Genomic DNA, 27,423 nt, shown 5'->3' on the forward strand with positions numbered 1-27,423 from the left:
CCTCCGGAGCGGGCGGGTGCCTGTGTGTGGCACTCAGGCTCAGTTAGGCACACACGTGAGCCCAGGCTTGAGCCCAGACAAACACCCAGTCTCAGCCCATCCTGCACTTTTCAGCGGTACCACGTACATGCCTCGCTGCCACTCCTCCCTTCTCCTAATCCTTTTTTTCACACACAGCTCTCTGTATCAGCCTGTTTCATTTTCCAAATAATGCATATTCACTTTTGTTTACAGCCTGGACACTGGGCTTCTTTGAGTCAGTCCCTATAAGCACCTTGGCAAAGCCAGTCCTGTCTTGTTTGTTTGTTCTTGCAGTGACTGTGTAAGGAATAGGGAGGGTGTAGGCAGCTCTACATGTCCCTTCGCCTCTTGTGGGTTTTGGCGCATTCCTTTCATAAATACCCTCTTTCAAAGGCAGGGGACAGGATGCTCTGTTTATATAACCATTGCTGCTTGCTGAGGCTCAAGCCATCCCAACACATCTCTGTCCAGCAGGCTCTTTCGAGGAGGTCCCAGTTTCTGAGGTTCCTGTAACATGGACCCTGGGTAACAGCACAGCTTGGAGAGAGGCTGGAAGAGAACCTCACCTCCATCAGAAAGACCTACCCGGAGCTGCAATGGGACAGTTTAGCACCTAATTTTCTCCATCTTCACCTCAGCTGGCCCCTTGGTCTCCTGAAGGCAGATCCTTCAGGAAATAGAAGGTTCCCAGGGCCAGCTCTGACTCTGCCCATTCTCATGACCAGCACCATTGCTGTGAAACCGCTCTTTCTCCTGCAGAGCTTATAGAACTTCTCAAAGGTACATCATCTGCATTTGCCGTGAGAAACAAGAGGACCGAAAAAGCCACTATGGTTTGTTCAAGTTCATTTGGACACCAGTGAGATTTGAATTCCGTCTCAGCTCCACTCACTACGTATGGAGCAGCAATGCATTTGCAGGCTAAATCATCTTTAATTATTTGCTGCATCTCCTAAAAGACACACATTTTCTTTTTAATCCTCAATGCAGCAGAAAGTTGGAATTCCATTCATGACCCAATACAAGCAGGTTTTCAACCACAATACCTTGGCTTGTAACTATTATGCTCAAGACTCCCACATGGTCTTCTATCCAATTATTTAAGGACCACTTAAAGTCCATCATCAGATGAGTTCAACTCATAGACTTGATCTAAAAATAAAAAGCATCGACTCTTGGTATAGACAATGCTTCACTGAGAACAGCAGACACACTAAATAAGACGAGATTTCCACTATGTGTTCACACTGTGACTGTGAAACCGGCAGTATTGAAAGCAGCAGCACCACAAGTAGCTCCTCATCTCTGCACTAGACCAATCTTTGATGTTTAAGACATTTCCTTCTTCTAAAATAGATATCAATGGCAACCGAAACAGCTCCTTGCTTACAAATAGCATAGTAAGAAGTGCTTCAGCCAGAAAAAAGAAGTTCAAAAAAAGTAATTTAAAAAATAAATCAGTCTTTCCATGTCAAGCAGAGACAGGTGGGTTAAAGTCCTTCAGAGTGTGTCATTGCTGCTTTCGACGTGACCGAGTTTCCTAGAGAAGTCTGCCAACCTCCTAGACCAGTCAAGGAATTTTTTACAGTTATTACTTTTTCTGAATAAAAGCTTCCCAGGTCTTCACGCACCCAAGACCTATTTCCACTTCCTTTACTCACACCTTAAATGCAAATGTACACGACTCAGCTGAGTCACATTTCACCTTAACCTCTTTTGTTTTCAGACTGTGCCCTACCAGTTCCAAGGAAAGGGTCCCAGGACCAGGAATCGGTTAATTCCATAATCTATGAAAGAAGGTGCTAAGAAACTGTTGGACTCTCAGTTCTCATTCTCAATCTGTCCACTCAGACTGCTCCCCACTCTCCTCATAAATGGATTGTGGACATGCACCTATGTCCACTTTCATTAACGCATTTAATTCGCAAGCCTCACACATATTCCAGCTAACCACACCTGCATGGTCTTTAAATAATATGCTTAGTGTAATATCACAATCAGATTAAAACCAATAATTGGATTGCAGAGGTTTTGGGAACCCTGGGGTCAGTGGGAAGGGATGACTGTCGTGCCATCTGTTTCAGCCCGGCAAAGTTGCCTTGGCACGTATTCTGTTATTGCGCCTCTTTCTGGAGGCAGGAGAGGGGGATTATCTGCTGCTTGGGTTCTCTTTGTTGCCAGGGCTGCATATGGCGCAAGGGCCTGATTTCGACTGGCAGCACTCAGGCTCTGCTGAGACAACCCCAATGAAAAGCAGCACCAGAGGTTGGCCCAGGCTGTTCTGATCACAGCAGTTGCGCAGCATCCCCCAGGTGCCCAGAGCAGCCTACTGTAATTACAAACATTAATAACTATCAACTAAACCTACCTATCATTTTCTCTCTTTTCCATAAGAGCTGTTAGCCAAGCCTTACATCCCCACACAACTCTAACAGCTGAACATTTCAGGAACTGAATTTTGCTCTCCAAAAAAGCCCATTTTACAGTAACGGAAATTACTTTCTTCCATACCCGCAAAATACAGGTACAGGGCTTAAGATAAAACTCCACGTCCATCTTTCTTTCTGTGCTCGTAATATTCTCTTGTCACATCTCTGATACAAACATTCCAATGACTACAAAACAGAGGAGCTATGACCACAAGGAAAAGGCTGATTTACACAGTGAGATATTTTGATTACTAAGCAGCTTTTAAAATCTGCTTTAACTTTGGATTCTTTGAGTCCCAACTGGTTATTTGTGCTGTTGTCCCCTGCCCGTATTCTTTGACCTTCTGACATACAGTTGCTGCAGTCTGTTGCATGTGTCCCCAAGCAGAAAGCAGATTGGATAGAGATTAGATAACATCGTGGTGTAGGGCTTGGGTACTTCTTTTTTTTCCTACCAGTTTCCTGTTGATAGAATCACACTGATAAGGAGTTTAGTTGGTAGCTGAAGTATGAAACAGCAAAAGGCTGCCTTTTAAAAGACATGTTCCAACTGGGATGTAGATGAGGCCAAAAGATAGTTCGGTGCGTAGCTGTGCTCTGGTGCTCAGACCATCAATGGGAATATCACACAGGAGCAATGAGGAGTCAAGGGGGATCAGTGTGGGTGCACGTTTTCAAACCTGTTTATGAACATGGTTAAAGAAACGCTGCAGAAACAGAGGAAGCTATTTGAGGTATTACTTCATTCTGGCTATATCTTACCACTTTCTTTCAGAAAGTTATTGCTCCACAGTGCTTTAAGGGAAGATGAGTTAGCAGAGTAGCGTGCATTTGTCTCATCTGCTTCAGTACAAACTCATCCAGGTTGCGTCCAACTATCACAAACAGCTTAAAGTAAGGCGGCTGACTTTGCCCCCATTCGTCCTGCCAGCTGAGTTCCAGAGTCATGAACGGTGGCAGTGATGTGGGAACAGCTTGTGGGCAGTGATGTTTTACACTGCCACAGTTCTACCTGCTATGATCATGCACAGATCCAAGGCCCACGATGCTCACATGAGACCCTAGCGAGAGCTGGCTTGGAATAAACCTCAGAACAAACCAACTGATCACCTGCACTTCAGCTGGGAGGCTTTCGATTTTAAATATCTGGACCTACTTGGTTGAAAAGCTACCGGCTGTACAGAATCTGAAGGCTCATCTTCATCTTCCACAACCTGCGAGAAAAATGAAGAACTCCCCGGTGTTCTTGCCGTTAGTGGTTTGTTGGCATCACAGCGTTTTTCAGTTGTCAGGAGGGAGGCTGCAGTTTCCCGCTGTGCGGCACAGCAGCCCCGTCCCTGCGCGCTGGCCCTGCTGCGGGTTGTGCAGCTCTGCTGCTGACCACAACAGCTGAACAATCCCTTTGGGCTGACAGTTCAGTTCGCCCCATAACCATGGAGAAAGGTGTGCTGATCCAAAACAGGGGCACAGCAAGAACGGGGACAACGAGCTGAGGCCAGAGAAGTGGTCGTTGAAAAAATGGACATGAATTCACAGCCTGAGAAACAGATTGTTCTGGAAGATCTTGATAGGAAAGCTCAGCAAAGAAAGGGTTGGTCTGCACATGCAACTCGCTTTAAGGCAGAAGGGAGTCGCAGATATGAACTGGGGGCAGTGCAAGCAGCAGTACAATGTAAAGCAGATTTTCTTTGATTAGCCATGGCCTCTAATCTCTCCCGTGCCCCCCTGCAGCGAATTCCAGAGTTCAATAGCCCCCACTGGACTTTCCTGTTAAGGCTCAAATCATTAAAACTATTTGTTTAGTAAAGGCTAAAGCACTCAGGTCCCGGTGCCTGAGAGCTCTGTGAGGTTAAATGTTGTCAACCTTTTGAACGCAAGCCATATTCCACAGGGTCTCGGTGATTCCCATATGGAAACTTTCTCTCTAGGCTTCACCCTTTACCTCAGCTCATTTCAGGAGCTAATGAAGCTGCTTGGACAAAATGAGCGAGCACGGTCCTAAACACAATTCTGAGCATGGGCTTAAGCCTGTGCCAGAGCTTGCACACCCGGTGGAGATGTGACCAGCAGGTCTTGTTTGACACCTAAAGAGGGATCTTCAGCTTCACGGCAATGTAGTGTGCAATTCTGCTGGCCAAAACAGGTGTAACAAAGACAGAAAACATCCTGATGCACCAGGCTCTCTGTCAGATAACTTTCTCAGATGTGAAATTTCACATTTGAAATCGAGGGTTTACACTGCCCTAGGACCAGGTTTCTTTACCCCAACATTTTTTACTGATGATGATGATTCCACATGAACCAGCAAACATGGTATAGACATTGCAAGTGTGACCCACATCACCTTTGACTCAACACTGTTGCTTAGGGCAGAAGGTGTTCAGAGACAGGAAGGATCAGTTCCCAGTGATCCAGGATTCAGTTTGTCTATAACTTCCAAAAGGACGACAGAACACTCCTAGTTACACCCTAAAGAATATTCCTCACCTGGCCTCAACTCAATTTCAAAAGTTACTTCAGTGAAATCACCACGAATTAGTGGATAAATTCACATTCCTGAAAAAAAGTGGAGGCTTTGAATAGAAGCCGAACAGGACACGGGGCAGCTGGAGAGTGTGCACACCTGCCCTTGGGGCGATGGAAGGAGACAGCGGGTGCGGAGCAGCCCCAGGCTCAGCGCTGGGAGCCCACGGGGGTGCTGGTCCCAGCAACCCGCCTGGGGACCCGCAGAGGGTCCCTGTGTCCCCTGCTTAGTGCTGCCGAGGAGCCCGAGCCCGGCAGCTGCCCAGGAGCCAGAGATCCCGAAGATCCCGGCAGGTTATGGGAGATCTATTGGTCTGGAAGACCCAGCTTGAAATAGTCCAGTAGAGCTCTAGCAGTCACCTCTACTATCACAGATCTCCAGAAGAGGACAGGCGACAGCCCCGAGATCTGAGGAGCTGCAGAGATGACTTTCTGGCTTTCAGCTCTCCATCTGTCCGTCCGTCCGTCTGCAGGCTCCCGAGGAGCCGGGTGGTTGAGCTGGAAGGAAATCAAGCAGGTTTTCAAACCTGCCTGGCAGGCAGTGAAAATGCTACCTGGCTTCTGTCGGTTTTGCAGAAAATGTCATACTCCCCCAAGCTGAGATCAGCAGGAAACGCTTCTCCTTTCCTGTGAATATATTTGAGATTTCAAAAACTTCCCTGGTACCTACTTGCAAAAATTGTTGATGACTTTCACAAACTGAAAATTGAGGGGGAAAAGAGATAGATCCATGAAAAAATTTTGCTTCAAAACCAGTTGGTTTTTTTTTTTCCAAGACAGAACATTCATTGAAGCCAATTCTGCACCTCCGAATACTTTCATTTTAAAAATCTGACATACTCAGATGAATAAGATGTCCTGTTAAATAACAATTGTACTCTTATTTTGAATGTCTGTCCATGTCATTTAGCGACAACTGAGCATACAGAAAGTTATAAAAACTGGGGGTTTAGTTCTTGTACCAGTGTTTACGGACAATGTCTGTGATACTTGCAAGTAAACAACCTTGAAAGTCTAGACTTTGCAGAGGTATCAGAGCCTGCAGAACACTTTGCTGGCACTTGGACTTGTCTATAACCAGCAATCCCTTACTGAGGATTTCACATTGAGTATTACCTGGAAAAACAGCTGAGAATAATCCACTGAAGGTCTCTCTCACCCCAGCGAAGTAGGAAGGATTTGTTAGCCATGACCAGTTTCTTCTTCCTGTCACTTTGCCAGGTACCGGGAGAGGCCGCCCCGTTCCACGCCCGCGGCGCAGGCAGCGCTGCCTTCCCGGCTCCCGCTCTTCCAAACCCTCCAAAATCGGTCTCCAAAGCCTCCTGCCTGGCTCACCTGTATCCCAGGTAAGGCAGGGGTCTGGTAGTGGAAAGCGCTTGCTATGAAACACCCCTCACTGGAGTTCACAGCAATTCAGAATTCCCAAAAAGTGAGGTCAGAAACAGAAATTCTTATTAGATTTAAAACCGAATCCGAGTGGTTACATTTAGACAGGGAGACTGTGGTATTAAAAGAAGGTAATGTGCCCTCACTAGGAGACACGATCAAGTTCAACTTCAAGCATGTATATGAGAGAAATTACCAAAGAAATACACTTTTAACCAAGATGTACTTTTTCACCTCCTCTCCAGCTCAGCCCTGTGAAAGTCTGGATTACAAGCTAGCTTTTACCTCCATAAAATATCATTATGTCTTTGACCTTTACAAACTAACCAAGAAAACAAACCACAGTGTCACAGGCCACGCTTAAACAATGCTTGGGTTTGATCCAGTCCTTGCTTTCTGTTTGAGAAGGGAGAGGAGTCGCTGCAAATGCACCAAGCAGCCGTGTGTGTCAGTGCGAGGAGCAGGCAGAGCGCTGCCACCAGAACCACCTCCCGGCACAGCTATGGAAGAGCAGCTTGTCTCTGTGACTTGTGGTGGTCACCTACACAAAATAATTAAGCAGCTAATTGTTTATTCTAAAGGGCAAAAATGAGGGTGACGATGTGGTACCCAAAGAGGTGTTATTTGTGCTTCCTAGTCTCACAGTTCTGGTTTTTATATGGTAGCAATTTGGTACGAGAGCCATTTGAGAAAGGGAGCACCGCAGAGGTGGTTGTTTCAGTTGGTAGCTGAAGAAGAATGACTTCATTGATGTGTGGACAGAACTGGGCTCTTCTATTGTATACTCCAGGGTGGGTTTTTCGCTTTAAGCACTTGGGGAGAGGAGGAATTACCTTCCAGAGGGCCACTCAAAAGAAATGTATTTCTCTCTGTATGGGGAACCTGACCTTTAGTTCCCAAAGTGGGCACATAAATCTGGGCAGTTTCACATGACTACCTCTCCTCTAGTCATCCTCTGCTGATTTTTGTGCAGTTTCTATTTATAGTTTCCTGGATGTGACGGACATCTTATTTGACCTTCTGCATAACACAAGGCCACGGAATTTCTCACAGTATTCAGTGTGATAAGCTCATCTTGACAACAACATGGTGGCTGCTGCGTAACATCCAACAGCCACATGTTTGGAAATGCACAGCTAAGGCTCCAGGTGCCTGAGGAGGGGGCTGTCCAGAAGTAAGAACTGCCCACAGATGGTATTTCAGATGGTCGGGGCAGACACAGCTCAAGGGCCATTGCACAGTCCTGTCCCACACCCCCTGCAGCCTTGGCAGTGGACACTGCAACGCGGTCATCGTAATCCTAACGTGGGTCACCGTGGGGGAAGCAGGAAAAGGTTCTCTCAGTCAAGCAGGAATAGGCATATAGCATTGGGAGAGACACACTGAACCCACTATCCAGACCAGCATAACTGTCTGTACAAACAAAAAACAAAGAAGCCTTCCAGAACAAGTGGGGCCCCAGGCACACGGAACACCTGGTGGTTTGGCATGCCATTAGAGAGCTTAGATAAACAGCTCTAAAAGTATTCTGGGACCAGGGAGAGGATTCCCAGAATCTCATGTGGCATTTAGAAAGGGATCTTGTGCCATAAATTTGTGTCTAGGGAGACAAAAGTCGCCCTTTCCGAGGGGGGGACGGGAACACTCTTCTCAGCCAACAACCCGCGCCTGCTCTGTGCCACCTGCAGCGCCAACAGGGCTCGGCTGGCAGCCAGATACACGGGAGAGAGGTTAAACATCAAAACACAACCGTTTTAAGTCAAAACCCCCACAACATTCAAAAGCCAGAATGAATCTGAGCAAGCCAAAGTAATTTGTAGCCTGTTTGATGGTGCTTTTACGATTACCATTACTGTTTAACATTTACAGTGTGGCAGTGGTGACAAACAGGTCTGAAAACTCACTGTGCAAACTAGCTACTGTGCCAACAGGGACACATCGGGGTGTCTTTGGAGTCATATTCACTCGTACATACATGCATTGCAGGAGATGGTAAAAAAAATAGCAAGCCAACAAAACCCAGCTCAAAATTACATCCTGAAACCTCCTTCCAAGACGCATACAAGTGTCAGTGGACTCTCCAGGACTTGTGGTGCAATCAGGTGTTGGTGAGCGGCTGGATTTTGAAGTGGTCAGCTTTTCAAAGAGGACAAAGTGCTCGTCCACCAGCAAACAAAATAAACAAGGCAAAAGCTAAGGCCAGGCTTAGCGCATCCGTGCGATCTGCCCGCTCATGGGGCTGAGCTGGCTTCACCACGTGGAGCTTTGCCAGGCTAAAACAAAGCAAGCACACAGCTTAGGGGCAGTGGCTGCAAGGAGGGGGGGCATTCAAGAGGTGTTGAGTCTCTGCCCCTGCATGGCAGGTACGTGCTCCCCAAACGCCAGGCTGATTGAACTATGCGGTGCAAACGCAGTGCAGGGCAGCGAGTGACAAGCAAGAAGCGTGCTGTGGGTAGAGCTAACAACAAACAATAGGCTAGAGCAGTCGATAGATGCCTCAAGTGCAACGGGTGGATTCAGACAAACAATACCAAATCCGAGGAGAGTGAACTCGGGTTTCTATTCCAAATAGCGAGTTCTACTGGACAAATATCTGAGCTGAATGGTGCCTCAGTTTCTGCTTCCACAAAATGGGAGAAAATCACCTTATAGCTGTTTGGATGATGTATAAGTTAAGTGTGTGAGTTTAAAACACAGTTACTTATATTAAATAATTCATTCAGCCAGCCTGTATGTTGCTATTTTCTCCCCACCTTGAGCTCATAGAGGAACATTTTGTAAAACGGGCATCTTGAACAATCAATAACCAAGTTACCCATAAAGTCTCGATTTCATAAAAGATCGTTGAGCTTATTGATAGTTGGGAAAGGCAAGCAGAGTTTGTTGGGGAAGAACATGTTGGGGGATCAACTTCCAGCCCTGCCTGGCCCATATAAAGTTCAGGTTTCCCTGAATTTTGTAGCCAACAAAGAGACCTGTCATGAACCACAACCCTTTGGGCTGCATAGGAGACACCCAGCCAAGTCTCGATGGTGAGCACAGATGAAGAAAACCTCTTTATACATGTTTTACTAACATCTGTCCACTGTCTTAGCACATGGAAGCAACTTAGAAACCACAGAACATCCTCATTAAAAGGAAGGTGAACAGAAAAGCCACCACTTTTTTTGCATTGTCCCTTCTCCTTCCTGCAGGTAAATGTACAAATGCATGTTTTATACAGTTATTCTGCAATGATGAAACTCTGGGGAAAATATAGACCATACCCTGGGTTCTGAAGGTCAAGGTATTGGGATCACAACACAGCCAAGAAGAAAGAACAGGTAGGGTTTCCTACACCAGCTGGAATCTGGTGTCTTCTTCTTACATCAGGGCAAAACCTAGACTGAAAGGGAAAGCACAGTGATCTACTCACAGCGCCCCACAAACACAGTGAAATCCTCCCAGTGAAAACAGGAGCCCCTTCCCTCCTCAGGAGACAGCTTCATGTCTCTGAGAACTGAGAAACTCCTTACTGAACAGTAGCCTTGTCCTAATGGCACCACATCACACTTTGGTGGGACACAGTCACACTTCGCTGTTATGGCAGTGGGGGTCCCATTGCCTTCACCCCGCTTTGCCTGCTGTAGCTAGCGAGGTTTGCTGCCCGTTCCACACGCAGATCTGAGCTGGGATGGGATGGGATGCAACTGATGCTGTTGCTTTCTCATTCTGATCCTCATAACAGACAACCCCAGCACACTGGGATGGAGACCTAACTGTCCCAGTGCTGCTCAGAATACATCTCACTGCTCCTCTCTCAGCACCATTCATTTCTTGACCCGGACCTCCGACTTCTTTTCATGCTAAAAAATTACACAAACAGTTGGGAATTCTGTTCCCTCTGTGTTGCAGATTAACCAGCAGCACCCGCAACTGTGTGCTCAGGTAGATTGTCATCTATGACATGACCTTGGGATAAGGCTTTGGTGGTCTAGTTTACTGAGGAGAGCTGAACTCTAACTCCGCTATTGTCGTCTGGCTCCCCAAGTCTGCTGGATCTGAACCAGAAAACACTTTTACCAAAACTGACCTTGGAAAAAGCAGTCTTCCTTTATCCGGTCAAGAGAAAAGCTAGAAAACCAATAAAATTTTTGGAATGAACCATCACTAGGACACTTCCCAGAGGCCAAATGTGCACAGATGTTACACATCTGCACAACCCAGTCAGCCAGCCCTTCCAGCAATAGCTATTTGTTGATAAAGTACTACAATTACAAAACCAGCTTAAATGATGGAGTTTGTTCTCTTTGATCAGGTTTCACTGCTTTGTTCTAGCTGGTTGTTAAGTCTTCCACATATATGGGTATTTCTGTGGGATTATCTTCTACTTCACTGAAATAGTCCATTTTCTAACTGACAGGACGGTTTCTTTTCTTTCTCCTGTGCGTTATTCCCAAAGCAGGCAGTGATCTGAGTGAACAATTCCCAAAGCAGGCAGTGATCTGAGTGAACAAACAAGCACTAGTGGTTTTTTTTTCTGGGAGGAGACCAAAGAACTAATGGCTAGACACTTATAGGTTTCTCGAAGCAGAACTGAAACTCGCATTATCACTGAAAATCAGATCGTACCGGCAGTGATTCATGCGTCCATGCTCAATTTAGAGCTCCCTGTCTCACATGAACACTATAATTGCCAGGTTGGACGGGGCTTTGAGCAACCTGGTCTAGTGGAAGGCTTCCCTGCCAATGGCAGGGGGGTTGGAACTAGAGGTCCTTTCCAGCCCAAAACATTCTACACAGGGCATGTTCCACCACCTCTGCAGCTAGCAAGCATCCAAACATGCCATGGAAATTGCCACCCGCAGGATATGAGGCTGGAGATGAGGAGGGCAAGGTCAAGCCAGTTTGCTAGGATGGGGCTTCATTTCACGCTCTGCAGAAAGGCACACGCTAACCACAGAGCACCGTGTTGTACTCCAAATGTTGACGTGATTCTCATCATAAACAAATATGATCTTCCACGTGAAAGACTTTTCCAACTTCCCACAAATTGATTTCTAATTGGAAAACGCAAGATTTTATATCCTTTGCAAAGCCCACCTGTCAGCATTAGCTCTGAGCGCCCTGGCCCACCTCGGGACACACAGGCATGCCAGCACCATGCCGGAGCTCACAGGGGTCTTGTCACGGGAGACCCACGCTTCATTACCCATGGAGGAACTGTAACTGTTTTGTGCCCAAACACTGGAAGTGATGTTTTGTACTTGTGTAGGAGTTCCTAGAGGAATTTACTGGGGTAGAATACCTTAGGCACTTCAGAAAGTTCTGTTCTGTTTTAATCTAGTCCACAAAAGATTAGGCACATACATTTGTGAAGTTCAGAGGCTGGGGTTGAGACCCGATGAACTGTTTGAATGACAGTCTGAAAAATGTCTGTGTTCAAAGGGTAGGAACTACCTGAAAAACAAGTTAAAAAAGGCAGTATCAAGAGTTTAATTCCATGTTAGAGCAGAGTTATGTGTTGGCAAGTGGCCCATACGGGTCTTAGGTCTCCGATAAGGCAATGAGGAGGAGAACGGGGGAGACCTGCACTGGTGTCCCAGAAGTAGAACAACTGGCTGGAGAGAAGAAGCTGCTCAGATAAATTGGACCAGCAACCCCTCACTCTGCTGAGACGCCTCAAGCCAAGGCTGCCTGACACGGGAAACTACGGCCCCGCTGCACAACAAACAAAGAAGTGAAAAGGCCTCGGGCTGGGTCGTGTCTCCTGAAAAGGACAACAACATATTTGCAAGCTAAACAAAAAAAACAAAAAGAGAAAGAAAAGAAAAAGGAACAAGGAAAAGTCAGTTCACCCACTCAACCATCCCTTCCCACAAAATACTAACAGCAGGGAGATGGGGCAAAACATGTTTATTTTTAGTGCTGCTGTTTGCTTATCGACAGCAGCTCCCACAAATATGGTGTCTTTTTTTTTTTCCAGAACCCCCATCCATGTGAAACTTGCTAAACTTGCTTCACTTCTGGGTCCTGACATGAGCAGAAACTTCAGAGATTTGGAAAGATGGACTGAAATTCTCTCCTTTCTCCAAAGGACCTAAACTCAGAGTCCAGAGGATCTGACAAATCCCCATCTAGACAGAAGTGAGCACAACTGCTGGATTTACTGGGACCTTCAACACAAAATGTGTGCTGGAGTGCTAAGGGAAGAATGGAAGGATTAAATCCAGATGGACAATGAAACCCTACTGACACTTACCCTGTATAAAACCAGCATGGTCAGCAGGCCAAGGGCAGTGATCCTTCCCCTGTGCTCTGCATTGGGGAGGCCACACCTGGAGTGTTGTGTTCAGTTCTGGGCCCCTCAGCTCAGGAAAGAGATTGAAGTGCTGGAGGGTCCAGAGAAGAGCAACAAGACTGGGGAAGGGACTTGAACACAAGCCCTGTGGGGAGAGGCTGAGGGAGCTGGGCTTGTTTAGTCTAGAGAAGAGGAGGCTCAGAGCTGAGCTCAGCACTCTCTAGAACTACCTGAAGGGCAGTTCTAGCCAGGGAGAGATTGGTCTCTTCTCCCAGGCATCAGCAATAGGACAAGGGGGGCCTGGGCTGCAACTCTGCCAGGGGAAATTGAGGCTGGAGATTAGAAAGCAATTCTGTGCAGAGAGAGTGGTCAGGCATTGGAATGGCTGCCCAGGGAGGTGCTGGACTCACCGGCCCTGGAGGTTTTGAAACTGAGACTGGACATGGCACTTAGTGCCATGATCTAGTCAATGGACTGGAGTTGGACCAAGGGTTGGACTGGATGATCTCTGAGGTCTTTTCCAATCCAGTCCATTCTGTGATTCTGTGATTTACTGGGACCTTCAACACAAAATGTGTGCCGGAGAGCTAAGGGAAGAATGGAAGGATTAAATCCAGATGGACGATGAAACCCTACTGACGCTGAGGGATGCAGAATGAAAAATCTCTCAAGTGTTCAGGTTAGTCTGGAGAGGGACTCGCTGCGGAACTGAGATGAGGAGATGAGATGGTCCTCAGCAGCAAGAACATCAGGCACCCGTGGAGGGAGGAGGACGCTCCTCAGGTGCCACAGGGAAGGATTTGCCTGAATTCTGGAATGATAATGCCATGGGGGATGCTGAAAGAAACAAGCTGAACTCCAGCAGGTCCCAGACCTGGGTATTAGGAGCGGATTACACTGAAACCAGTGTTGCCACAAATAGACACACGAATGAATGGGAAAGAGAGGAAAAGAGAGAGGCCACAGCTGTCCTGCCAACCTGTGCTGTGACCAAAGCCATGCCTGTGAGCATGGGAAAGGGATTATTGGGTAGACCCTTACCAACACCAGAGTGTGAACAAACAACAGGGTGTCCTCCTCACCGAGCTTTCCCCACCCACTGCAGAGCACAGTTTCAGCCAAGAAACTCAGCTCCGTGTGTGGCAGCATCCACCAAGTCACAGGCTGTGTACAGTTGCCCTTCCTTCTCCTTTCCATCTGCTGGAGGCTGCTGTCTTCGCTGAGAAGCCTTTTCCTTCCCTGATTTTTTGAGTTGCTGGCCTAACGTTGTGTTTTGGTTTGTTTTGTTTTTCCCCCCAGTGAAAATATAGCAGAGGAGCAGCCCAAGCCTGACCATGGGGAAGAGGTGTGGGCATATTACAAGAAACCTCTGTGAGACTCAGACAGTTCCCCCATGACCGTGAATCTCCCATGTGATGGTTTCCAAGGGAATACAAAGAAGAAGGTCAGGCGGTAAGGGGTGGGGATTAATGATGAAAATTGGGTTATCGAGGTCTGTGTGGCTTCCATGTGTCTTTTCCTTGGAATCTCAAGGGAAGGGAGAGGGAAGATGTACTGCAGCCTGCTATCATCTGCCAAGGCAAAAGGTTCTGCCTGGAGCAGGTGCAGGAAGAATTCCCCTAAGGTTGAAGAAAACAGCTTACCTGTAGGAGATCCTAAACCCAATTAACGTGTGCTCACCTCAGTGCTACTGCCTCTCAATGCTTGGATACATGAAAGGGAGGGGGAAAGGCAAGGTGTGTCTGGCAAAACTGCTAGTGCTATGCAGAATGGAATTGAGCACAAAGAACACACGACTGGAAAGCATTCTCATGTCACTGAGTCAGGCTCCTGCTATTACCGGCATCACAACATACACGAGCTAGCTGAAGACTAGTTCTGTATGCCCAGGTATACGTTAGTCCAATATAAATACATATTGCTCCTATATACTCATCAGAGGTCAATTAGTGGTCAGGTGTAAGGACACCACTGCTTTTCCTTTGAGCCCCCCAACGGGAGTGAGAAGTAGTGAAACTGCAGGGCGAGGAGGAAGGATTAGGATTAGGATTAGGATTAGGATTAGGATTAGGATTAGGATTAGGGGGCTGTGAGTGTGGCTCCAAAAATGTTGGAAATCATACCCAGCTCAATTTGTAATTTTAGTCAGTTTCTGAGGCCATCAAACACAACATACTATTCTGCTCACCCAACCACAACTTTAGGAAGTGGCTAAATCCTGAGGAGAGCACGATACTGCTCTTGCCCGTGTACCCAGCGATCACACGTACAGCAGGCCGTGGGCTGGGCGGTAGCTTCTGTGAAGGAGCAGCACCAGCAGATGTTACTTACCATGGTCTCATCCCTTCTCCTCCCTACTGCTGGAGTTTCAGAGCAGACTATGACTAGCAGATATTAGAACTCCCTTATTTGTTTATCTTCCCTCTTGCCATCCTTCAGAACAGTGGGAGGGAGGCCACAAACTCTGTCACCCTTACCAATAAATGGCTCTAGAGTGCCAATGACCTTGGGGCCCAGCTGATCTAGATCAGACTGGAATGAGACAACTGGAGCAACTGGGAAAGGCACCATCTGTCATCTTTGGCTTGGGTTTGTCCTGAGCCAAGTTACGCAAACAGCTCATGATCCGAGGCCAGTGACAGACCATTACTCACAGGCTGGTCTCTCTCAGCGCTGAAGCCTGAACTCTTCATTCCTCATCTGCTTTGACAGTTCTTTTTGGTCACATAGAGGAACACTTTGCCATAGGATACTACCATAATCAGAATTCTCCAGCACTCGCACATTAGATACATGTATGAGCGTTAGAAACAGCTTCAAGTCATTAAGGAGAAATAAAAATATTACTGTTCTGCTACAGCACTTACCAAGATGTCTCAAGCTAGAGAGACATTTCCTCTTTCCTACTGGGGCAGCTTCATGTTTACCACAGGGTAAAAATAAGCACACAAGGCAAACCACAGCATAGATGATATGCAGCAAGTTCACACCTTACCTTACCTTACCTTACCCCGCAGTAACATCTTCACATCTCCATACCCATAGAAATAATTATTTTTAATACTCCCTTAGGAATTTTTAATAATACATTATGCTGTCTAGAAGTTTAAAAGAGGGTGATTTATCTCTCTGGTTTAACATGAAGAAAGCCTTTATGCTCAGTGCGTTCCGACTTTTTGAAAGTAATGACTACAAGGTAAGTGGTACATTTCAAGTACCTCAGTCGCATCCTGCAGCGGAATTCTGTGACCTCCAAACAACTCTGGCATTCAAGACTCTTTTTTTTTGCAGAGGCAAAAGCTACTTCTAATTAATTCCCTGTGTGGATGCTAATTTGGAATCCACTTTGGAAGTGAGTAAAATTAATTTGCATCACAACACTTATATCCTGGAACAGCATCCATGCCACTGAGGAACAGCAACCCATTTAAAATTCATACATAGACTTAAACCAAATTAATGACTCTGTATAAACAAATCATTTTTACTCAGCCACAGGGAGGAAAAACACAAACAAACCCCTACAACAAAAACATAAGTTGTTTCCCAAACTGTTTTCATAGGTAACTTTAACCCTCTTGAATTAGTGAGGCCGGCCACGTCTGCACGGGGCAACAAGAGCAGTGTGGGCAGCGCAAACTTGTCGACAACTGTCCATGCAGTTCAATCACGCCCTGGAGCAGCTTCACTTATTCTGGTCCTGGGCTTCTCCTGCTCAGCCCGGTTGTGCTCAGCATGACCCCGCAGGCCCTTTCCCGACTGCAGCCATTCCCACCACCCCCTTGTGCTGTCAGTATTTCGACATCGCAGCCCTGGACCCCTCCGTTTCAGTTGTGCCCACGGCTGTGCTTCCCCACGGAGCCTGCCAGGCTGGCGCAGCAGCACCCACGGGTGCCAGGCCCCAGGGCACACGTAGCACTCTCAGCTGGCTATTGCTCAGCCCCCCATCCGTGGCAAAAGCTAAAGCTAAAGCTAAAGCCAGCAGCAGGGGGGGACAAGCAGCGGCCAGCCCAGTGGTGCCTGTGTGAGCCCAGCCCCGCACTGGCTTTTTTAGGGGATTTCCCTCAGCCCAGCTCCGCTCAGCTTCTTGTAACCAGAAACACATGACTGTGAGTGGTGAGGCTGCTTACTGTTACTGCAATTAAGCCTGTTGGTAACTGAGACTGCATCACCTAATTAGAACAGCACGAAAAGCAACTCCCTACAACGCGACGCCCAAGGCTCGGCCGCTCTGGCAGCCGGAGACAGCTGTGTTTTGCTTCCAGAAAAGATGGTGTTGGCCTCGCAGCTGGGGAGCTGCATCCAGAACTGAACCCTCCCCATCTCCCTCCTCCACCTCTCCAGAGGGGGCTGGGGGCATCGGAGGTGAAAGAGTGCGGAGTGGGCTTCTCTCCTCCTGTTTTTGGGAATGGAGCTGAGCAGAGCCTGCGCGCATGGGCTGGCAGCGGCTGGCATGGGGCCTGTGCCCCCCGAGGGACGCGCTGCTGGGGGCTCTGCTGTGGTCCTGCTCCAGAAGGGACCCCGCAGCCTCAGTGGGCTCAGCAGGGACCCCGCAGCCACGGTGGGCTCAGCAGGGACCCCGCAGCCACAGTGGGCTCAGCAGGGACCCTGCAGCCTCAGTGGGCTCAGCAGGGACCCCGCAGCCACGGTGGGCTCAGCAGGGACCCCACAGCCACGGTGGGCTCACCAGGGACCCCGCAGCCTCAGTGGGCTCACCGGGGACCCCGCAGCCTCAGTGGGCTCAGCAGGGACCCCACAGCCACGGTGGGCTCAGCAGGGACCCCGCAGCCACGGTGGGCTCACTGGGGATTGCAGCCGTGCTGGCGCAGACATTGATTGTGGTGATACACCCACACCTCAACACGGCAAAGTCTGTGGAATTCAAGAGTACGTGTATGCACACACACACACAGTTAATCTCTCCTGGACGCGCATCCAGCCCCTGCAGTTGCACACTCACACCCAGGCTGGCACTTGCGTTCTGTCCCTTCCCATCCACGCAGGATGGCAGCGTTTGTTACGCAGCGGAAAACACGAGTCACACATGAGTTCTGGGGCTTTTTGCACTTGCCGGCTGACATCCCCTCCCTGTCCAAACGTGGGAATCTGATGGTACATGTGCTTTCACTTTTGCATTCAACTGACCTACATTGTAAGCAGTCACTTGGAATCACATTGCTTTCCCAGCTGATTTTGAGTCCAGACTTTCAAAACCAAAACAGTGTCTTAATACTTCCAATGGCCCTGCTGATGCCGCATGTGTGCCATCATTCAGGCAATCCCTTTCACAGAAACCTGCTGTTCTCGTTACACTGATCCTTGACATCAGTTCTGGCTTAGAGCCCGATCATGATGAAAAAAACTATTGTGAGTGTGCCTGCAAGCATTTGCGTTATCACAAGGAAAGCAGGATGAGGAACAGTTAAATCCCAAATCTGCTCATACTCAAAATGACTGGATTAAGGCACCTTCCTTCCAGTACTGCACACTCCACATCGACCAGATCATGAGTCTCGGATGTTCACAGGAACATGTGGAATGAACCGCTCGCATAATCAGTTCATCTCAAGCCTGCACAATGGTTAAGTTTAAATGAATAGTAAGCGAGTTAGTAATAAACTGAAGGAGTAGCTTGTTTGGTGACAGTCTGAACTGCCATAGCTTGGAGCGCTGCAGCATTCCAGAGAAACTCCAGCACAATGTGGGAAGAAGAAACATCTATTCAGCTGGGTATTGTGCGCTCTCGGAGCTGGCACGGCTTCAGGGCTTAGCAGGAAATGGGAAGAAGAGTGTTAATTTTCGAGTAGTGTTTCCCAAACCATTCGAAAAATCTACCGAGTCTTGCAGTGCAGGCAAATTTCCATAGCAATTCAGCAGCGGTGGAGCTTCAAAGGCAGCGTCTGACCTGAGCAAGCCTCACATTTGCATGTGCCAACAGCACTAACACATACAAAACACAGGCCCAGGTCTTCAGAACTGCATGCCGGCTTTTATGCAGCCAGTATGCACATAAAATTACTGTAATTGTACTTCCATATTAAAGGTATGTACTAACCCTTCTAATTTGTATAGAGATCACTGTTTAATTACCTGCACTGTGCTATAATCTAACTTTAAGAAAAAATGTGCTATAACAGTACATACAGGCATCTAAACACTTGTATATAGTGCTTGTAAATATGAGTATTAGCTGGTGTATTCGGTGTATGCAAGAAAAGTAAAAAAGTCTAGGGTCTGCATAGTACTGCATACCAAAATTAAAATAAATTAGTACCCAAATGGAGCCTGCGTCTACAAAATATCTATTGTAGGGAGAGTTAGGTGGCCTGTGCCATTCAACATCTCTACCTTTTTTGGGTTTTTTTGTTAGGAAAATTAAAGCTGAAGTAGAGGACACCATTCTTCTTGGCTGGGAAAACATCTCTATTGTTTTGCACAATAATTCCTACCTGCAGCCATACCCACACATATTAAGTAAAGAATTTCTCTGGTTTGTACAGAAAACAAAGGATGTTTCTGTACTTTTCTGTAACAGCTCCACGAAGATACAAAACCCCAGTAACTGCGGATGTCATGCTTGGCAAGGCTGGAATTAGAAGACCACTTGTGTCAAGGTGTGACACTGATGCACGTAAACCACACTGTGGAAAGCATCCCTTATTTTAAGCTCTAGCGATTGATACTTGTGTGTCCAAATATTAAACAACCACTTTCTCTATAATCTTTTGTCTTCCTCATCTGAAGCGCTCTGAAACATTCAAGGTGTTCCACATCACTGTGGCAAAGTCACCACGGACAATCTTCTTAGTCCATTCTCAGCACCGAGAGACAGGAACAGGCTCTCACACACCATTCCCAGGCTGCAGCTCCTCTCCTGATGCTCTTTGTTGGCTATTTGGGAACTGAAGGGCAAGGCTGCCTTTCCAGAGCTAGTGACACAGTTCCCACTTCTGAAACATAAGAAAATATGTATTTTCCATAGCGGTCGGCACTAAGCCACAGCACGTCCGATATCCTGCCTCCTCCTGCAGCCCCACAGGCAGCCCCTCAGACACCCCCTCGCCCGAGCACCTCTGCTATTGTGCAATGGCACAGACGGGGAAAAGAATTCTTTCTTAACTCCAGCAGCTGAACTCTCTGCACTCCACAGCATGAGACTGGATCATACCATTCATTATCTTATCTTCCTCAACTACACATTACTAATGGTCTAAAAATTAGCCAGGCCTTCTGTAAAAATCCACCCACTCAGCTGGTACCTTTGACTCAGTTGAATGGCAGTGTTGGGGTTGACACAATCAAAAACCCCCATATATCTCCCTAGCACAAAAACAAAGCACATGCTTACAGAACCAGTTGATCAGGGACCAATTTCTTACTCTGTATTTGTACTGCATCCAGCATGACAGAGTTCTGCCCAACATCTGGGACTCTTAAGCACCATTATAATACATACAGATAATTTGAATGCATGCTTAGGGGGATTGGAGGGTGTTCTCCAGTCTCCACATACAATCGTATATGACAACTGAACTTAGCAAGATGCTGACAACTCCCAATCTGAAGCTGAGCCCTCTGGACTTTGCTGGGAGATAAAGATGGTTTGTGTTCTAGCAGCATGCAAAACTCATCATTTTTTTCCAAAACTCTAAGCTGCAAAGGAGTTCATTTCAAACCACAGCCCTTCACCTTCAGCAGAGCCCCGTGCAGTGATCAGGGAGCTCAAGCATAACCTAACACTTCATAATCTGTAAAAAACAGGTTGTTCTTTAGGCCCAAAAACTTAAACAACAGCTCTGTTGCTGGCAATTAAATACAGCAAGAATTTAAAAGAATTACTGTATTCAGCACAGTTAAATAAAGAAAATACCTAAGAAGTCAATGAGAATAACAGGTTGGACATTGTTAGTCCTGACAGCGGTTCTCCAGATTTGTTCCCAAGTCCACTTTAAACATTGTGGTGGCACATACAACAGGAAAAAAAAAGAGTTGTCCACTTTGGACTTGATATTCATGGCACTAGAAAAGCTCAAACACTTGGGCAAAAATACAACAGTGCATAAAAATCATGTCATTTCAAGCAAAAAAAATGCAACATCTAATGTGTACATCTGATTAGCCTTTCAAAAGTATGGTTGCAGCAGTTACAGCAAATCAACTATACACAGCTTGAACCTCTAGAGGGGGAAAGGTTTCTCATCTTGCTCAGAGGTCCACACGAAGAGATGATTAATACACCAGAAAATCCCTGGGGTCCAGACGCAATGTGCAAAGAAACCAGGCAAAGGGCTTTGTGAAGGACAGGAGAGATTCCTCCAGCACGTTCTTCTTCTGCTAAGCCTGGCTATGTCTATGTGTAGAGGGGAGTCTGCCCCTTTCTACCTTTTTGTTTAAAGTGAAGTTACCACCTTATTAGTCTCTTATTTAGCAAAAAGAACAGTTTGAATAGGCTGAAAAACTGGTCTCTGGAATTGCCCCCAGGCCTCTGGGCAAGTCACACGAAAGGAATGGGTCTGCAGATTGCTTCACTTTGGACAAAGACACCCGTCATTAGCTGATGCTGAACAACACCCAAACTGCTGTGTGACTGATAAAGACGTCCAAGATGGTAGGTGAGGGGAAAGGGCAGGGCCTGCGCTGTCTGGACAGGGCGGTGGTTGGGCCGCACTGATTTCCTGTAACCCAAAGGGCTCCACTTCTCCTTTCCTTCTCACGGCTTTCGTCTAACAGGAAAGTGCCTTCTCTGCCTTGTTTGGACACTGATCGCTGAGCACAGGCCAGTTGCATAAACCTTAAGGGTATCTCTCCTACCTTCGTCTGCCCCCTTGCTCATCAGATGTGTACTCATCGCCTCTTTTCCTTCCTCTTCTTCATTTCCTTGCTGTTGCAGAAGAACAAACACTAAGTGAGTGGGGAAAGAGTCCAGAAAGGAACTTCAGACAGGGAGGCATCCAATGGTCACTCTGCTATGGCTAACATTTACGGAACCTGCTGTTAAAGAGAGATGAAGTTTCTCAGCGCAGTGTCATACATCCCCTGTTGTTGCCTATTACTTAATCTTTGCTTCCTCAATTGGCACCCAGAGTTGGGTAACAGCTTTCCTGAAGGTGGCAGAAGCAAGGAAAAGATAGCACTTCAATGATAAAAATAAAAGGTTCATCAACAGGGACTCCGACCCACATCCACCAGTGAAAGAAGAAAGAAGCGGTTTAGTAAGCTCCAGTGAATGTGAACGGGATTCAGCAGAACCAGCTTGAGTTTTGCACAGGCTCAACCCTTTCACAGGGCTGAACCTCCTCTTACCTGTCTGCCTTCCGGAGCTCTCCAGACACAAACACGCAAACTTCACCATTAAATGATGCCCTTTTTTCCATAAGTGACTACCCATTTTTTGTCAGCTCCATTTTGGGACAGTTAGCTCAAGATGGACAGTATCAGACAACCACAGACAGGTAATTTTATCCTTAAAAAACTCCACCAAGAACAGGCTCAGCGGCCTGTTTCTTATCACTGATGATAGCATTATGTTATTAAGGACCAGTAAACAGCTGACATTCTTTGTGCTCCTGAACGGAGATTAAAACTTACCAAAAGTGCTTTGACTTGCAGTATGTTATTAATCCATAAAAGTGCTATGTGCAGGTACAAATGTGCCTGATGTGCCTGTAGAATAGGAAGCTCCAGGACTTTCCTGGGTAACATGGACATTCCAGGCAAAAGTGGGAGTTGCCCTTGGTCTATTTGACATTCGAAATGCCAAACCTATTTTCCAGATGAAGCATTAAGTTGCGGACCTATATTTCAAGTCTCAATCTTAATTCCACCGAAGTCACACTTCTGACTTGTCAAACGAATTTCATCAAGAGAGCGGGGAAGGATGAAAACAACATTTAACCATCTAGGAAGCAATAGCACGCACCTTCTTGTGTAGGTTAGGAAGAACAACCAAAAAAATCACTGAAATCCTACATGCTATCTCCCGGGACTCTCTGCTGCTGCCTGCTCTTTTTAGGTTTTCTGTTTACCATCTGACCCTTTGTTTTTTTAACTTCCTTAGCTTGTTTAATATCAAGGCACTGAGCCCTCGGAAGTATTTAGCATGGAGAAGCTAGAGAGCAGTGTGTTAGGGAAAGGGATGGAAGGAGATGCAGTCCATGCAGTTCTCCTGTGGCTCCGTGTGCCGTGGATGCACTTGTCCAGCTGTGCCACAGCTGGTGCATCACTGCTCCCCACTGAGCAGGCACACAGGCTGCTCTCTCCTGGTGACTTTACTGTGAATTCTGTGTCTTTTAGGGCAAGAAGAAAAGCCTGCTCTGATAATAGGAGTTTCCACTTGATATTTAGAAGAAAACTGTTGTTTTCACGAGGTTTTCCAGGGCAGCACTTTGCAGCAGGGCACTGAAATGCTGAGGGAGATCAAGTGCATGAGGCGCACACTCACTAAGAATACAAGCAAAATTTAATTCTTGGATTTGGAAACACTTGAAGAAAGTGCCGCACTAGAATAGTGGTTTGAAGGACAAGTTAGCTCCTCTGTGACAGTACGAGTCAATAAGAAATTGAATGGTACGTTCCCATATGTACACGCACAAAGGAAAATGACTGCCAGCAGGGCCAGCATCAAGTGGCTATTGAAAATAAAAAAGAAAGGGTGAATTTTGACCAGATGAGACAGAAAACATTGGAACAGGGTTCATTATTCAGGCCAGCATCCTCAGTGAGCGCTGAGGAAATGGGGAAAGTCCTCTCAGAACTATGGAAAGGGAAATACTGAAAGCAGCTCTTCTCAAGACTAACAGTACTCGACTCTGCTCTATGGAACAGCCCCTGGCTGCCAGCAGGAATAGGCAGAAGAGGGAAGCATTTGAAAGCACAGAGCTTTTGCTTCCTTGCACTAATCCATCAAGAATTTCTTCTCAAGCTTTAGAAATTAGAATCTTATAATGGTTTTTATTAGCAAACTTGGGAATAGTGGATTGTATAGAAGCCAAGGCCACAGTAGAATAAAATAAGTCTTACTAACAGGACTAAATATGAAGTACCCCTACAAGCCAGACACATCGCAGAGCAGCTGCTCATTATTTTTCTTTGGCATGTATTTTTTGGGCTATGAGACACCTTCATCTTCCTAACCCCAAAGGGATGGCAGAACAGAACACACTGTGCCTGCTGTGGGCCAAGTCCTCTGCTGACATAAATCAGATCCTCTCCATTGAAACCAACAGACTCGGACTCTGACATCTCACGCCGGCCTCTCACACATCTAAGACCTGGGTTCCCTTCGATTCGCCAGGCTTCACAAAATAACACAGGTCTAAACAGTTTATAGTCTACAAGGAGGCAGGATCAGTTGCTAATGAGGAAACTACACAAGGGCCTGTGGGTTTTTTAATTAATTTTTAGATTTAGAACAGATTTTGCCAATATTCCACTCTGGGGACACAGCAGTTGGCAAGATAACTTGGAATCCAATAAAACTAATCCTTCAAGTATGTGTCTCACTGACAGATTCAGTTGAATCAGTATTGCCTTTACAATAAGAGAACAACAGAACAAAAGATATGTATAAACTCATTATTTCCTATATAAACAGGTGGCTATTTTACCTCAACGTCAGTATAAAGACTTCCTAGGCTTAAAGATACAATACACAGATATATTTGTTAAATTCTTGTTGGTCAAAGAGGAAGCTGTCAGATTATTTGTATTTTTATTATTGCTTTTGAAAACACTGAGATCTTGCTTAAGCAGAAGTCGAGTCTCACTTTGAGCTACTGAGATTCCTGCTGCCAAGAATAAGAAGAATTACATTTGTGGACAGATACAAGATCTCAAATGTTCTGGCCTGGGCAGCAGACTGGAAGAGATGGGAAGAGGTCGTGCTGCTGGTCCCCGCAGCGCCGGTCGCTTCTGTGAACGCCTGTTGGGAGCGGAGCTGGTCGCTCAGTGCACTGCAATCCTGCTGCCATGGTCTTGGCAGCATTTCCAGAGCTATTAATTAGCAGATTACTCATCAGTGGAGCCAGGGCACTCTGTAAACTGATGCCCCATTGACTCTGCTGAATTAATTTTCCATAAATAAAATGCAAACCTCACAGATTTTACTGGTCTCCACAGGAAAGGTTTTTTCCCTTCATTTTCACAGCTAAAGTAACTATTCAAAATGGTATAAAAACACCTTAGCCAGAAAAAAAAAAGGCTGAAAGTGGGTCTTACATATATTCTTCCATATCACATGTATGTCACTGGAACAAAGTATCTTAAACACTCAGGCGTTTGCAGGCTGCTGTAGTTTGCTTGCAGCCTTGAACGTTAGAATCCAGTTTGTTTAGAGAGGAAATGTTGACAAGGACGCTGGGATTTGCTCCCTGTTTATTTAAAAAGTAAAAGAGGACTTTTAACTTCTACCTGAAGGGCAGATGGATTGATCTTGCTTTAGCAGAGCGTCTGCAGAACAGCGCATACAGCGGAGCAGCACATTCTTTTCACTGCATTGTTAATGCAGCACGGGACACAAACCTGAGCAAAATTTCACTTATACAACTGGTGGTTAATTCTTTGCCAGCAGTAATTAGCTTCTGTAAAGAGTTTATAACAAGAAACCACAAACCAGTTTTATTCTGATGAAATGGATGGGAAAAACCCATTTGCGTCTGTCCGTGCGATGTGAGCTCCCAGGCTTGGCAGGAGAATTGAGACAGACCTAGAGGCCAAAGGCAAAAGGATGCTCTGCTGAGCTACAGAGCAGCTCCCTTTGTAATACTCACTTGTATTACCACAGCAGCTCCAGCCCCAGTCAAGGAGCCAGGCTGCCGATATTATGAATAAAACAGTTAAATAGGCAGGACCTTACCCCCAAGCATGCACAGTCCAGGGCCCTGATTTTGCAAAAACTGGCACTTAAGCTAAGCCTTTTGTATATTTATGCTAAGCAGATTGCTGTCAAAATTAGGTGAAATTTTAAAGGACCAGAGCTTTAGCCAATTATTAGTAAAAGAGGTATTAATTAATAATATTGATCTTAAAAGAGCGGTGAGTGTATGCTTAACACTGCACATGGGACTAGTATTAATTTCAGTGAGACTACATCCATTAATAAAACTAAATAAACTGTTCCTAGTTCGTAGGCGCGGATGAACATCTGCATTCATATTGAACATATGCAGAAATAGGGATTCTGTTCCATTCTCTTTCTGGCAGCACATAGAAGCCCCTGTCCAAGTGCACTCCCCTGGGCAGGATCTGAGGGGTGTACGAGCACCCCAAAGGCCCAAAGCCCAGTGCCAGGCTGGGCCGTAGCAAGGCACTGAATAACAAATGAGTAACAGCAAGGTTCAGTATTTTCAGTGCTATCACACAGAGTAACAATCTGCCACGCTAAACAAGAGCATGCTGAGGTTATCTGGATAGACCGTCCTGTAACAATGAAAGTGCAAGAGTAGCTGGTTTCTTTAAGTATTGTGCCTTTGAATGTATTTATGCATCAAAAGTGGGGGAAGGAGTAATTGCAGCATGTGCTGGTTTACCTGTGCTAGGCTAAAAGAGCTTGGTCACAATAGCAGCAAAAATGTAGCAATGTGGGTTTAACAGCCAAGAGCATCCACTCAGAGTCTTTCAGAGTTTATAATCTGGTTCCCAGCATGTTAAAGACCTCTCAGCTGCCTCTCTGTGGCTGGTATTATCTATGCTAATTAGATTAAGCTAGCAGAGATAATTTTGCACATGCTACAAGCGCACATTAATTCTCCTGGGTGGAGTACGTGTATCCAGGGGATGGTGTGAATTGATATCCTAAGCTCAGATGGGACAGGCTACTTCAGCCCAGGAGTGTGGAAATAAGGAGTGGAGCAGTTCCACGACGGAGCGGCGCACAGCAGCCCATCTCATAATTTCGTGGAATAATCCCTGTAATTGTATGAAAGAAAAATCTTAACTGAAAGTTGCAATAACTTTGCCATAACTTCTGGATGTATGCATTTTTCTTACTACAAGAAGGAAGTGGGCAGTGTGGTAAAGTAAATGTACTATTAACTACTCCGGAGATGTGGGTTCATACTTGGTTTTTCCTGGCCAACCTCTATCACCAGCTCTGTCATCCTATTCAAATTATTTCCCCTCCTTCTCCTTTTGTTTCTTTTCTCACTGCTTCTGTTTCATTCATTCATTCATGCTGTAGTTTCTCTTGACATGTTTTGAACAGTACATAGCAACAGGCTCCCAGACTCAGTCTGGGATTTTGGGCATGACGGTAGTAGACATAAGCAGTAATTCAAACTTGATATTGTTGTTGTTTGGAGTACATGCACTCCCTGCCAATTGAAAAGAGCAAGAAAAAAGAGCTTTTGTTTTTCTACAGTCTGGTGTGTCTCAGGAGAGGAGCAGGTGATTAGATCCTTGCATTCTGTACTAGTGCTGGGAGCAGAAAGATCGCACTTGAATACTCTTCCTGACAACCTGTACCGTTGTTCTTGGGACAGCCAGCTCACCCCTGTGCTTCTACACACCGTCAAAAGCAGCACTGCACGATCATTCAGCATTTGTCAGTGTGGCAGATATATGTCAGCTGTAAACATTTGCTGTCCAACATCCGCAATGGCCCTATAAGCTAAGCCTGGAAATGACTTTATGTGACAGCAATGGGGCAGACAGAGGCTAGTCCTGGACTATTAGTCATTGACTTGTTGCTATCAGATTTTACTAACAAGGGGAGGCACTGGTACCTTGTTGTTCTGAATCTACTGGAAAGTCATTAGCTGTGATTCCAAAGCCAAAACCTACTGCATT

Source organism: Nesoenas mayeri (genome assembly GCF_963082525.1).
Source record: "Nesoenas mayeri genome assembly, chromosome: 16".
NCBI classification, from domain to species: Eukaryota; Metazoa; Chordata; class Aves; order Columbiformes; family Columbidae; genus Nesoenas; species Nesoenas mayeri.